Source organism: Mixophyes fleayi, chromosome 2 (genome assembly GCF_038048845.1).
Source record: "Mixophyes fleayi isolate aMixFle1 chromosome 2, aMixFle1.hap1, whole genome shotgun sequence".
Taxonomy (NCBI): Eukaryota; Metazoa; Chordata; class Amphibia; order Anura; family Limnodynastidae; genus Mixophyes; species Mixophyes fleayi.
The window spans coordinates 77655567-77667379 of NC_134403.1; the positions used below are offsets into that span (position 1 = coordinate 77655567).

The 11813-nt window shown below is 44.8% G+C and overlaps 1 long non-coding RNA gene across 1 annotated transcript; it reads left to right on the forward strand.

The window, feature by feature from the left end:
• Window positions 1-7901: 7901 nt before the first annotated feature.
• On the forward strand, window positions 7902-10856 carry LOC142140160 (uncharacterized). Its single transcript, XR_012688309.1, has 3 exons — window positions 7902-7958; window positions 9319-9344; window positions 10730-10856. It is a non-coding gene; the product is annotated as an uncharacterized LOC142140160 (long non-coding RNA).
• The last annotated feature ends 957 nt before the right edge of the window (window positions 10857-11813 follow it).

An 11813-nucleotide genomic window follows, 5' to 3' on the forward strand; every position in this document is an offset into this window, starting at 1 on the left:
CTATGTGAATCCTTCCTTGGAGGATATCTATGTGACCCACCCCTATGTGTATTGAGTCTTTCCTTTTTACAATCTCTCCTGTAATGTCCTTCCTCTTTACAGTTGAAACACCTGATCACTTTAGGTTTCCTGTTATATGGGTTGTATGCTGGTGGTCGTGTATGCACCTGGTACACTGACTTCCGGGGACACTACAGGATTTACTGGCCCTAGATTTAGAACGTTTTCACTCCTAGTGATCACGCTACTCTCACCTATCTCAGCCATTTTCTCATACTTGCGCTGAGCCTCTAGTACACTAACAGCATGGGCAATGGCCGAAATCACAGTGGGTTCATCTTCATTTTCAGATACACTTGATTGAAACTGGCTTAAAACAGGGTACAATTTAGCAATTTTTCTATTTTCAGTTTTAACAACGGCTGTACTTACCCCTCCCGCCACATAAGGTGGCGGGGGCGCGCTTGCGCTGAGTTCGCCACGCTTCTCAATGGTTACATCCGCCTCGCGCGCGCTTTTCGTCATGCCTACTTCCGGTTTGCATTCGCTGCTCTGCCACGTGTTACCTTCCATTTGCCACAATTTTAAACAATCATTATGTCTATTTCTCTTTTTCGTTTACTTGATCAACCATACTTTATCTTTTACAGTATTTAGTACCTCTGCATTAAAACTCCCTATTGTTGGGAAAGGCCTATCGCAAGCTTTGGTCATCCTGACCCACGTGTCACAATACAAAGTTGCGTATGCACCATATTTCTTACACATGAGAAACCTCGCTGAACCAATAGGGCCTTCCTTAGGCAGTACACTGACCATCTCTAGCGTATGCTTAGCACCCATGTTGAACAATATACCTTCTACCCGGAACACAGACACACCGCAATGCTCTGTTCCTTCCGGCCAAATGTGAAATACAGACACACCGCAATGCTCTGTTCTTTCCACCTAATAATTTCAACTCTGTTACTATACTCACCGCTAGAGATCTATAATGCTCGGTGAACGTATTTCCTTTAGCGTTCACCGAGCATTTTCTCGCACCAGGCGAGGATCCCTAATACAGAAATATCACTGTGGGCCCCAAGGGCTATCAGCTCCTCGATACCCTGGCTCAACCACAAAAATCTGCTGAGTTTATTATCGCTGGGAGCGCAAAGTCGATACAATCAACCTGCCTTTCCAGTATAATTCCTCCTAGCTGCTTCACCAATTCGCACTAACGGTGCGATCGGATCGCACTGCCTACCAATACTAATTATTAGCAAACCTTGCGATCTATTGGTAGCGCTTTGCGAAAAACACGTTTTCGCATTCGGTATACCTGCCCTGTATACCGTCCTTCAGTTGGGCAATCCGCCTCGTCAGACAGCAACTGAGCACAATCCACAATAAAACAGTGTATCTACGTTACAACATCACACACTATACACCTTTTCTGCGCAGAAAATCAAAAGTTCCCAACAATAGTAATAATGTCTCAGAGGCTTTCACAAGTAATTATACTATGCATGTATAATAACTATCAAAACGATTGTTTAACCACGTGGCAAATCTACCGGAAGTTCACATACGCTAAGCAGGAAGTACACATACGCTAAGCAATGCAATACAGTTAAAACGCACAATAACAGTTAAAAGAAAGTTTTCTCTTTTGTCCTTAGGTTCTAGTTAGCGTGCCCTAGATAATGCAAAACGGACATTCGGTTTCGCAACACAGAGTAAAATTCAGGTTTTGAACACCATGCGTTCTTACCCGTTTATGACGCGTCTCCACCCTTTGTTGAGGAACCGAAATCCGTTGGTCTTGCGTATCATCGGCAACGAAACCTCCAAAGCTCACCAGCCCCCCAAATTGTTATGTGCGTATTGTCGCTAACCAATAACGATTGTCGAACCTCGATTTGTGTTTCCAAAGCACAAAGATTTATTCGCAATAAGTAGAATAATATGCTCAAGCGAAGTAATAGTAAATACAGCCGTTACTTATCGCAGGCGCTCTGGCTCCAGTGCAGTCATTCAATCCTGAAGTCTGGGGACAAGATGTCTGCACTCTGGATCACAAGCTGCTGCTTATATACACAATCACATACAGTAATACAATGAAGATGGAATAGCTTGCATCTATTGGTCCAGGTCTCAGGATGGTCCAAGGAGTCGTCATCATTGGCCAGTTCATACAAAGGAATCCAAAGGAGGGGGTCATCTCAGCAGGGGGTATGCTCTGCTCTATCCGCCAAGATTCCTTAGTCTTAAGTAGTTCATAATTCCCTATCATTCATAACTTGCGTATGCACTCTGCGATTTCCTCGCAGAGTGAACCAAACAGTAGGATATGTGACAAGGTTCATTATGATACCACTCATGATGTTATTCCTTCAACCCATTCCGTGTATTTCACTAATATGCATGTAACTCTGATATAACATATAAATACTACTATATTTTGACATAACTGACTATGTGTTGCAACTACCATTAATGTGTACTATTTTATAAGTATGCGTGTTTGTGCGAATGTATGGTAAAAGACCGATTACTGTTGCTGCCACGTGTAGTGAATGCGCACGCCCTTTCAAGCCGTAGCGTGCCCTTGTACGCCGTAGCGTACCGTACGCATCTTTTCAGACAAAGACAACCAAGTTTGCTAGAGTTTAATTGAAATGACTTTATCCAATTTGCTGACTTCGACACTATGTTCTCCTTCGCCTCGGCGATCCTGCGGCTGATGGACTTCCTGCCATAATTATGCAAACTCTTCTTTCATGGCCAACAGAGCTCCTTTCAGGTCTCTCACACAACTCTCCAGCGGGTGCGCCTCTGCCCCTGGACGGATTACCGGCTGGAAGAACTTGCTGTGGTGCTACAGCATAAGGCCCGTAATGATCATTCTGATCTCTGGACACGGCCTCTGCTTGTATTTCCTGAAACATCAGGTCGGCTTTATCCAATCCCTGTGGATCTTTCTTCCACAGTTCTCTCATCAATTCCAGGAGGGCGTTGCCGAACTGCGTCAAACTTTTGTCCCCTCTCTGCACACGCCTGAAGAACCTCTTTCTCCGCCCCTGTCCCAAAGGGGAAATCTCTGTGAACTCGCTGGTCTTGCCCCTGGGGAAGAAACAGAGAATTAAACCCGTGCCTATCAGGAATGTGATATCCGAGAACACAGCAAGGAGCAGAGACACTCAAGTCAATCCCCTTGCTGCCACCTCGTTTTGTTCTTGCCAAGGGCGCGGGACTTTGAGTATTCGGGTCCAGGAACAGTCCCTCCCCGAATACTCCACTCACCTTTCAGTGAGGGTCTAACCAAAAGTGGGAATAGCGATGTATACTCACCCGGGGCACTCTGACTTCCGTCTCTGCTCTCCTGCTCCTCTCCGTCACCTGTGGAAGACAGAGAACACACAGCCTCCCTCTACTCTACAGTGAGGCTAGTATGTACAACCCATCCAACTAACACTAGCTAACAGGCGGCCTGACCCTAAACAAATAACTAATGGTCAGGAACGCAACTTTACTATAAACTGGGTGTACTTCCTAAGCCTCCTCGCTCTACCTATGGGAAACACCAGCCGGTGTTCACCATTTACTCCGGAGGGCTGTTCCTAAAACCCTCACCCAGGTCGTACCGAGAAGACTATCTTCTCACTATGGGGTCACTCACGAAATCCTAAGGACCAGTCGCACGTGGCACGAAAGAGGTTAACTGGAGCAGCGCACCACCGGAGTGTCAACTGCCACACGGAACCGCCACTCATCACTACCGGAACTCGAAACGGTTGCCTTCACTCAAGCAGAACACCATCCCAGTCCAGAACCACCAGGGAACCAGCCAGAACTTAGGACTGGAATACCCAAATGGTCCCACGAGACTGAGTGCTGGAATTCAAAAGGACTGTGCTGCACTGCCAATGAGGTACCCAATCACTACCACTGGAAACCAGCGTAACCCCAGGGTCCTACGGGACGGGAAGTCTACTGTGTGTTCTTCCCTAACTATGTGTATGCTCTTAACTACATCTTGTCCCCACAGGCACAGATTATACCAGGAAAGTAGCAAGGAAACAAGAGCCTACCTTATATGGGGGCCTGACATCTTGCACCTGTAAAGAAACATACACAGCACAACCAGAATACCATGCACAATACAGTATTCGCCACATAGACGGAATAAGATCCTGCTTCTGTATCTGGAAGGCTGACACGTAATACACAACTTTGCTATCTAACCAGACGGTTTAGTATAGCACCAACACAACATTGGGACTGCACCCTGCTCTAGCTCAGGGCTCTCACGCCCTTAAACACACTATGGCCTCTAGGCCCACTAACTGCAGGGCCTTGTGCCCTTCTGACTATGGGCTCTGAGCCCAGCTAACTAGGGCCTTGTGCCCTTCAAATCCCCTACCTATGGGCTTATGGCCCAATTGACTAGGGCCTTGTGCCCTTACAAATCCCTACTTATACCTACCTGTGCCAAGGCCTTGTGCCCACTAACATTAGCCACGAGCCTAGTGCCCAGGGCCTTGTGCCCTTAATGGAGTAAGTGTTGTGTGGGCGGGGGCCTGGTAGAGGTGGTGCCCAGAAGGTCCTTACCTGCTCCCCTGGTCTTCGGGGATCTTCTGGTGGCCTTTTCCCCACTGCCGCCACCTGCAGGCTCAGCCGCAGTCTTCTTTGCTTGATCCCGGCGATGTTCCGGTGGCAGAGGCGCTCTTAGCCCTAACAAGGGCTCTCTTCCGCCACTGGTGCTTTCTGCTGCCTTCTCTTCTAATGTTGATCGCAACGAGCTCCGGTCCACGTCTTCTCTCTTCAAGTTCCACCGACGAACTGAAGATGGCAGCGCCCTGACGTGGCGAGCCTGGATTGGCCCGACGCTGCACCACAGATTGAAACGGCTGAGAGGTGAGCCCCGATTGGCTCACCACCTTGGCCAAACGGAGAAGACCGCCGTCGCCCCGAGAACGCCGACAGCCCACAGGGAATCGCCGTACAGGTGAGTCCCCCACATAGCGATGTCCTAAATTGTATGATCACCCTTACTTTTGCGTCGCCGCAATTTTTTTTTTGCCATGCTGAACTATGAGGGGGGCCCCATGAAATTGTTGTACCAGGGCCCTGAATTCCTCTTGGCAGCCCTGGCGACGGCTAGCGTTTAGGCCTGCTGTGTGGCGGCCACATTGGTTAAAGCTTGGAAGATTTCCTCCATCTTGCTATCCAAGCCGGGAAGATTGTGAAACTGCACCACCCTTAACAGACAGTGACAAGCCAATTCCTGATTTGCAGTGTATTAGCTAGTAGCAGCTGCTACATTTTACCTCCCAAGGAGGAACAGAATAAACAACATGAAAAGAAAAAAACAACCACAATAAAAAAACAATTTTTATTTTGGAAATGTCACAGCAGCTACATTTTACCTTCCAAAGAAGAAAGGAACAAAACAAGCAAAACCAAAATGAAAAGCAGTGAAAATACACACAAAAATAAAAACACTTTTTTCCCCCCTCTGGTTATCACACTTAGCTTTATTGTCTGGGTGGATGGCTGGACAGCTGTGTATTGACTGTCCTTTCAGATCCCACGATGACACCACTTTGTAGGCATTACCAAATAAATGTCTTTTTACTCCAGTCTTCTTAACAAGTTGCTGTTTTTTTTTCAGCACAAAGCTGCCCTTATATCTGTCTACCATTGAATGTTAATAGCAAGCACTTTGTTCACCTAAAGGGAATTGTGCTTTCCCTTCTGCAACTGGAATCCACCAGCTAAAATTACCAGAACCTTCACCCACTGCTGCCCGCAGAACAACTACACCTGGATTTAGATGACTGGGACCAGAGAATAAACCTCCATATACAGCAGGGTGCTCTGCCACTTCACCAGGGAGTTTTATCTCCTCCAAAACAAGGTCTCTTATACCTACTAAGACATAACTCTGCAACACAATGAAAAGACTCCAGCAGAAGCCTACTAAAACGCAGCAGCATAACCAGGTCAGCAACTAGAGGATTTCCCCTCCTAATCAGCCTCCTGCTCCATATCAAAAGTTTAAATGTATCATATAAGTATACCTCCACTTCTAGCTGCCAGTAGTCAGTGTAATCATTTATTACTTTTGGGAAATAAATCTATTGCCATTTTCACACCTGCATGCCTTTCCATTTTGAAGAGATTGGATTGCACAACGCATAATAAGTGACTTTGGCAAATTCCTGTTGTGGCCTCACTAAAATATTTGGGATTAGCATGCTTTGAATCCGAAGGCCATTTAAGAATTTATGTTCAGCATCATAATTTTCTCAGTCTTACCTTCTGAAAACACTAGAGGGCCTCACAGTTCAAATAATATCCATAAAACTGACCCATTGCTCTTGTATTGAAAGGTTTATAACATTTGGGATATATTTGTGACTAGCTGATATACATTAAACTTTCTTAGGGATGAATTCTTAAGTTTTATTAAAAACTATTTTCTTACCTAATCCACCCACTGCACTGCGCCACCCTCCCAAATTCCAGATCCTATTATTAGAAGCATCCTCTTTAATTATACTTACAAAGCCTGGTCATATATAGCAGAAAAACAAAAACACTCCCATTTGATTACGAGATATACCAATATATGGGGCAACCTCGCGGTCGCTCCAGGCTTCTAAAAGAAATAATATCTATCATGGAGAGCCAAAGCTATAGTATCCATTAGAGATGTCTTTGATCCGAAAGGTTCGCTCTATTCTTTTCAACAGGTTAGACAAAAATTTACCCTTAAGAATTCCCAATTCTTTTTTAATTTAAAGTTATGCCACTATTTAGTTTTATTCACAAAAAGTAAACTAACCTTATCTACTCCATGTAACCTGGATGATCTGCTCCATTTCTCTAAAAGTAATAAGTATAATATTTTATTTTTATATAAAGACTTGGGGGTAAATGTATCAAAATGCGATTTTGCAACTCTAGCGATTTTCTCGGGAGAGTTGAAACTCGCCGATGTATGAAGCTGAGATTTCATGCAAAATCGCCAGAGTTCTGCTTCTGTCAAAATCGCTACTTGCAAAATCGCCAGAGATCAAACTCCCGACTGTTTGCCACTGCAGCTATACAGCTCTCAAATGTATGAAGCTGCGAGTTAGCAAACTCAGGAGAGTTTGCTTCAAAACACGCCAGATACAACATGCTGCTTGATAGCAGCGTGTTGTAGAAGCACATCACTGTTACACTGCCCTGGCAGTGTTAAAATGTTAAAGAATAGATAAAAGTTGGAAAAAAAAAAAGCGTGAGTTCCCCCCACTGTTCATGCTTAACCCTAGTGCTGCCTGACTAGTGCTGGTCCCGTGAAAATCGGGGAAAATTTTTTCATGGGGTTCCCCCGATTTTCACTTTACCAGCACTAGGCAAACCAGCCAGGGTTGGCGGCACTATAGCAGGGGGACGCGCGGCAGGGGTCCCCGTGCCATAATGACTAACCAACCCTAGACTGTTCAGCGCTGGGCTGGATTCCCTAGGGAGTGGGCTCCGGCGAAAAAAACGAGCGCCCCCCCCCCTAGAAAGAACCAGCCCAGTGCTGATAGCACTAGGGCTCTTCCTACTACCCCTGGGCTGTCTCAGACTTAAATGTAGATGTAAATGTTTCTACTGCACATGAGCAGTAAGTCAAGATACATTTTGAGCTTACAAAACACACTTAGGTCTGACACTACATGATGCCCTGTATGTACACTCTAGCTTCCCCACTAAATAGGGGTGTCCTAGGGTTAATAAATAATTATACAATTTCCCCCTTTGAAATTGGAATAGGTTGAACACCAAAAATGTTAACCGCTAAGATTAGATAGTTCTTTAACTGAAAGTTAAAAAGTGTTTACTGTTATGCTGAATTATTATTATTATTAATTTTTATTTATAGGGCGCCACTAGGTGTCTGTAGCGCCGTACAGGGACAAACAAAATTGCAATACGAGGTGAGACAGCACAGTACAGTAAACAATAAGCACAGTAACTCAGTGAGCTCAAAGCACAGCTAGAGAGGCGGGGGAGGGGAGAGGGGAAGGTCCGCCAACAACGGCACCTAAGAGGGAGGGCACGGAAGAAAGGGAGACCCCCAGGGGGAAGAGGAGGGAGCGAGAGGGGACAGGGGGAAGAGGGTCCTCGAGGGGGAAGGCTAGGTAGCTGGCGAGCAGAGTTAAAAGTGGTGAAGACAGGAGGAGAGAAGACCCTGCTCAAAGGAGCGTACAATCTAAGGGATGGGGTAGACTGACAGAGAGACACGAGGGAGAGAAGGAGGAACGGAGGATAAGGATAAGGGAAGGGGAATGAAGGGGAAGAGGCAGAAGAAAAGGTAGGAAGTTAAGTGGGAGACTGGAAAGCTTTAAGAAAAAGGTGGGTTTTTAAAGCCCGTTTGAAACTGGACAGATTAGGGGAAGTTCTAATGGAGGGAGGGAGTTTGTTCCAGTGGAGGGGGGCAGCGCGGGCAAAGTCTTGGATACGCGCGTGGGAGGAGGTGATCAGAGAGGTGACGGTCATTGGCCGATCAGAGAGGGTGGGATGGAGCATGAATAGAGAGGAGGGAGGAGATGTAGGGTGCTGTGGAGTTGGTGAGGGCCTTGTATGTAAGAGTGAGGAGCTTGAACAGGATTCTGTAGGGTAAGGGGAGCCAGTGAAGGGATTGGTAGAGGGGGGAGACAGAAGAGGAGCGGTGAGAAAGGAAGATAAGCCTAGCGGCTGCGTTAAGTACAGATCGAAGGGGAGCGAGGTGAGAGTGGGGGAGGCCAGTAAGGAGGAGGTTGCAGTAGTCCAAGCGGGAGATGATCAGAGAGTGAATAAGACATTTAGTGGCATCTTGGGAAAGGAAGGGCCGGATGCGAGCGATGTTGCGCAGCTGGAAGCGGCAGGATTTAGCAAGAGAGAGAATGTGGGGGCCAAAGGAGAGAGAGGAGTCGAGGATGCTGAAAGTTGATTCGCTATATTTACAGGCCTCATACTCTAAGTACCAGGTCATCCCAGTTATCTGACAATAATTTTATTAGATTAAAGTTATTCTTTTAAAGTATTCAGAATACAAAGCAAATAAGCCTGCAGACAGATGCTTTCTTGCCTGTGTCAGGAGTGATTAACAATTAGTAAGAGGTAGCTGCCAGCACCCCCCACTTTGATTATTTCATTATCCAAGGTTATAGACCAAGGACATTGATTTACAGCCCATTAGGTCTTATATTGTTTTTTATGTTGTTACAATTTCTTGTCTTAAATTTAATTATTGACTGTATTGTTTTTGTTTCACTTCCCCTCCACTCCCCTGCCTTTCTCATCACCACTCTACAGATAAACAGCTAACCAGATCTGTCCAGGTATCCAGTAATCATTGAATGTAGAATATAATTTAAGATTACAGTTGCAAATGAATCCTTACTTCTCCATGTAATTACAAGACAACATCTATTTGCTGCAGCAGTTCTCAGTATCTGATCTTACTCTGCATTGTATATGTTAGGATTCATTATCAGATAAGTTGCTAGTAGGTCATGGTTGAAGTTGAGCAACATGTGTAAAGCTAATGGTTTCCTTAAAGCATGTACAGATGAAGTAGTATTCATTGCAGCATCTGGCATACTTGACTAACCAATTAGATCTCACTTTTACATTAACGCATACTTGCCAACTTATGGCAAGTATGATCCGGGAGCCTGCCGGGGAAGGTGGGCGTGCAGGGGGGCGGTGCTCCGAAAATCGCGTCATTTTGGCCCCGTCCCCATGACGTAATGACGCAAAACGCGTCATTTTACAGCAGGGGCGGGGCCAAACGCCGCGACTTCCCGGTGAATCGCGGCATTTTGGACCTAATTTTGCCCACTTCACTAGGAAGTGCGGGAGTCTCCCGGACATTCCGGGAGAGTTGGCAAGTATGCATTAATGTGAGGAGCATACTGTGACATCGGTACAGTTTCCCTTTACAATGCAGTGCCGCTTGAAATTTAATCGCTGAACACGCGGGTGTTGAAGAACCCGCATGTTCATACATTTACCCCCTAATTGTACATTGGTTGTAATAAACTATATAAAAATGCATAGTGGTAATTATTCTCCCCAAATACTTTTTGTTTATGGGACAGTAATGGTCAATGGAAATTTGTGTTGCAGCTACATGATACTGGACATAAATAGGCTTTATGTTTAGATGCAATAGGAATATTTTTAAAAAATGCAGGTGCCACTGATGTGCTATAACAAATGTGTTGCTATTTATAACATTGTACACTGAGATAAATGTCTGGGTTTCTGAGTTTAAATAACACCTTGCTTTACTCCACGTGTTACAAACAATCACTAATACTATCACATTCATGATACACTTGCCTTTAAACAATGAGATGTGCAAAACTGAAAAGAATAATTTTGTTTGGTAAAAAATACTTTTTTTTTCATATTTATGTTTTTATGATCATCATATGAAAGTAGCACTTTCCTTTCCTGAAGCTAAATTCTAAATCTAGGAACTAAAAATTACAATAAAATGTCATATTTAATGATAGCAACCCACATTTTAGGTAATACTTGTTTTACATAGTGCCTAGTGCTCCAAATAAGTGTACAGCAAATTTCAGTTCTATGCTCCCACAACCCAGGAAGACCATAGAGAAAAGGATTCCTGTATCCAAATATGCAGTCAGTTATGGGTGAGGATAGTGTACAATGCGTGATAACTCCTGTTACACTAGTATCATGGACCTTTCAGGCTATTACCCATAATAACTGGCGAACAGTGTACCTGGAGACGGAAACGACTTGCATGCCTGACCAGCGCCTATAATGGGGAACCTATCTCTTGGTCCCAATACTGTGCTGTGGGTCAGTATTTTCACATCCAGGTAAATATTCCATGCTTTAAATACGGTATTTTTATTTTGTAGCAATGATCACTGAAAGGGCTATAGCAATTTTACAAAATTAATTAAATTACACTGTGTGTTATATCACAACATAAAAGGGAACTATACACCACACAAGTTGCATACATTACAAGTCCGGGCTAGTCACTTGTTAGTACAAGCTGTTGGCAAGTCTCAGGGCTAGATTTACTAAGCTGCGGGTTTGAAAAAGTGGGGATGTTGCCTATAGCAACCAATCAGATTCTAGCTGTCATTTTGTAGAAAGCACTAAATAAATGAAAGCTAGAATCTGTTGCTATAGGCATCATCCCCACGTTTTCAAACCCGCAGCTTAGTAAATCTAGCCCTCAGTCTCCTTCCGCCAAACTGGCAGCAAACCTCTCCAATTGTCATTGCACTTTCAGAAGACACACACAAAGTGATAGGTCTACGGAGATCTGCTCTACGGTGTAGTGCTTTTTTAGTGCAAGATAGCCAGGTGAAGCGCTTGTTCCAGACATTTCATCAGAAACCGTATCCTCCCAACATTCCTGCAAAATTCCAACAACATTGAGATTACTGGGCACTGTCTTTTAAAATCCCTCTGGTTCCCACAGTGTGGGTGCTGGGTAGCCTAGGGAAATCCAACCTCCAGGGTGATGGCTCCTATCTTCTGGTGAGTGGTGTGGTCTACTCCCTACATCAGTACTCCAGGAACCCATGCTGGAGATGACTCTGTAAAGTCTCAAGATAAGAGTTCTGCGCAATAGTCAGCAGCATTTTCCCACAAAGGAGGTTAATTCTGGTGGATAAGATGAAGTGTTGGTTTTCTCCTAGGTATCTGACCGCTATGACACTGATTCCCTTGTCTTCAAGTGGTAGTGGTTAGTACTGGACATCATTGTAATAAATGGAGTTCTATACCAGTCTTAGGGATAACAATGCCCAGGT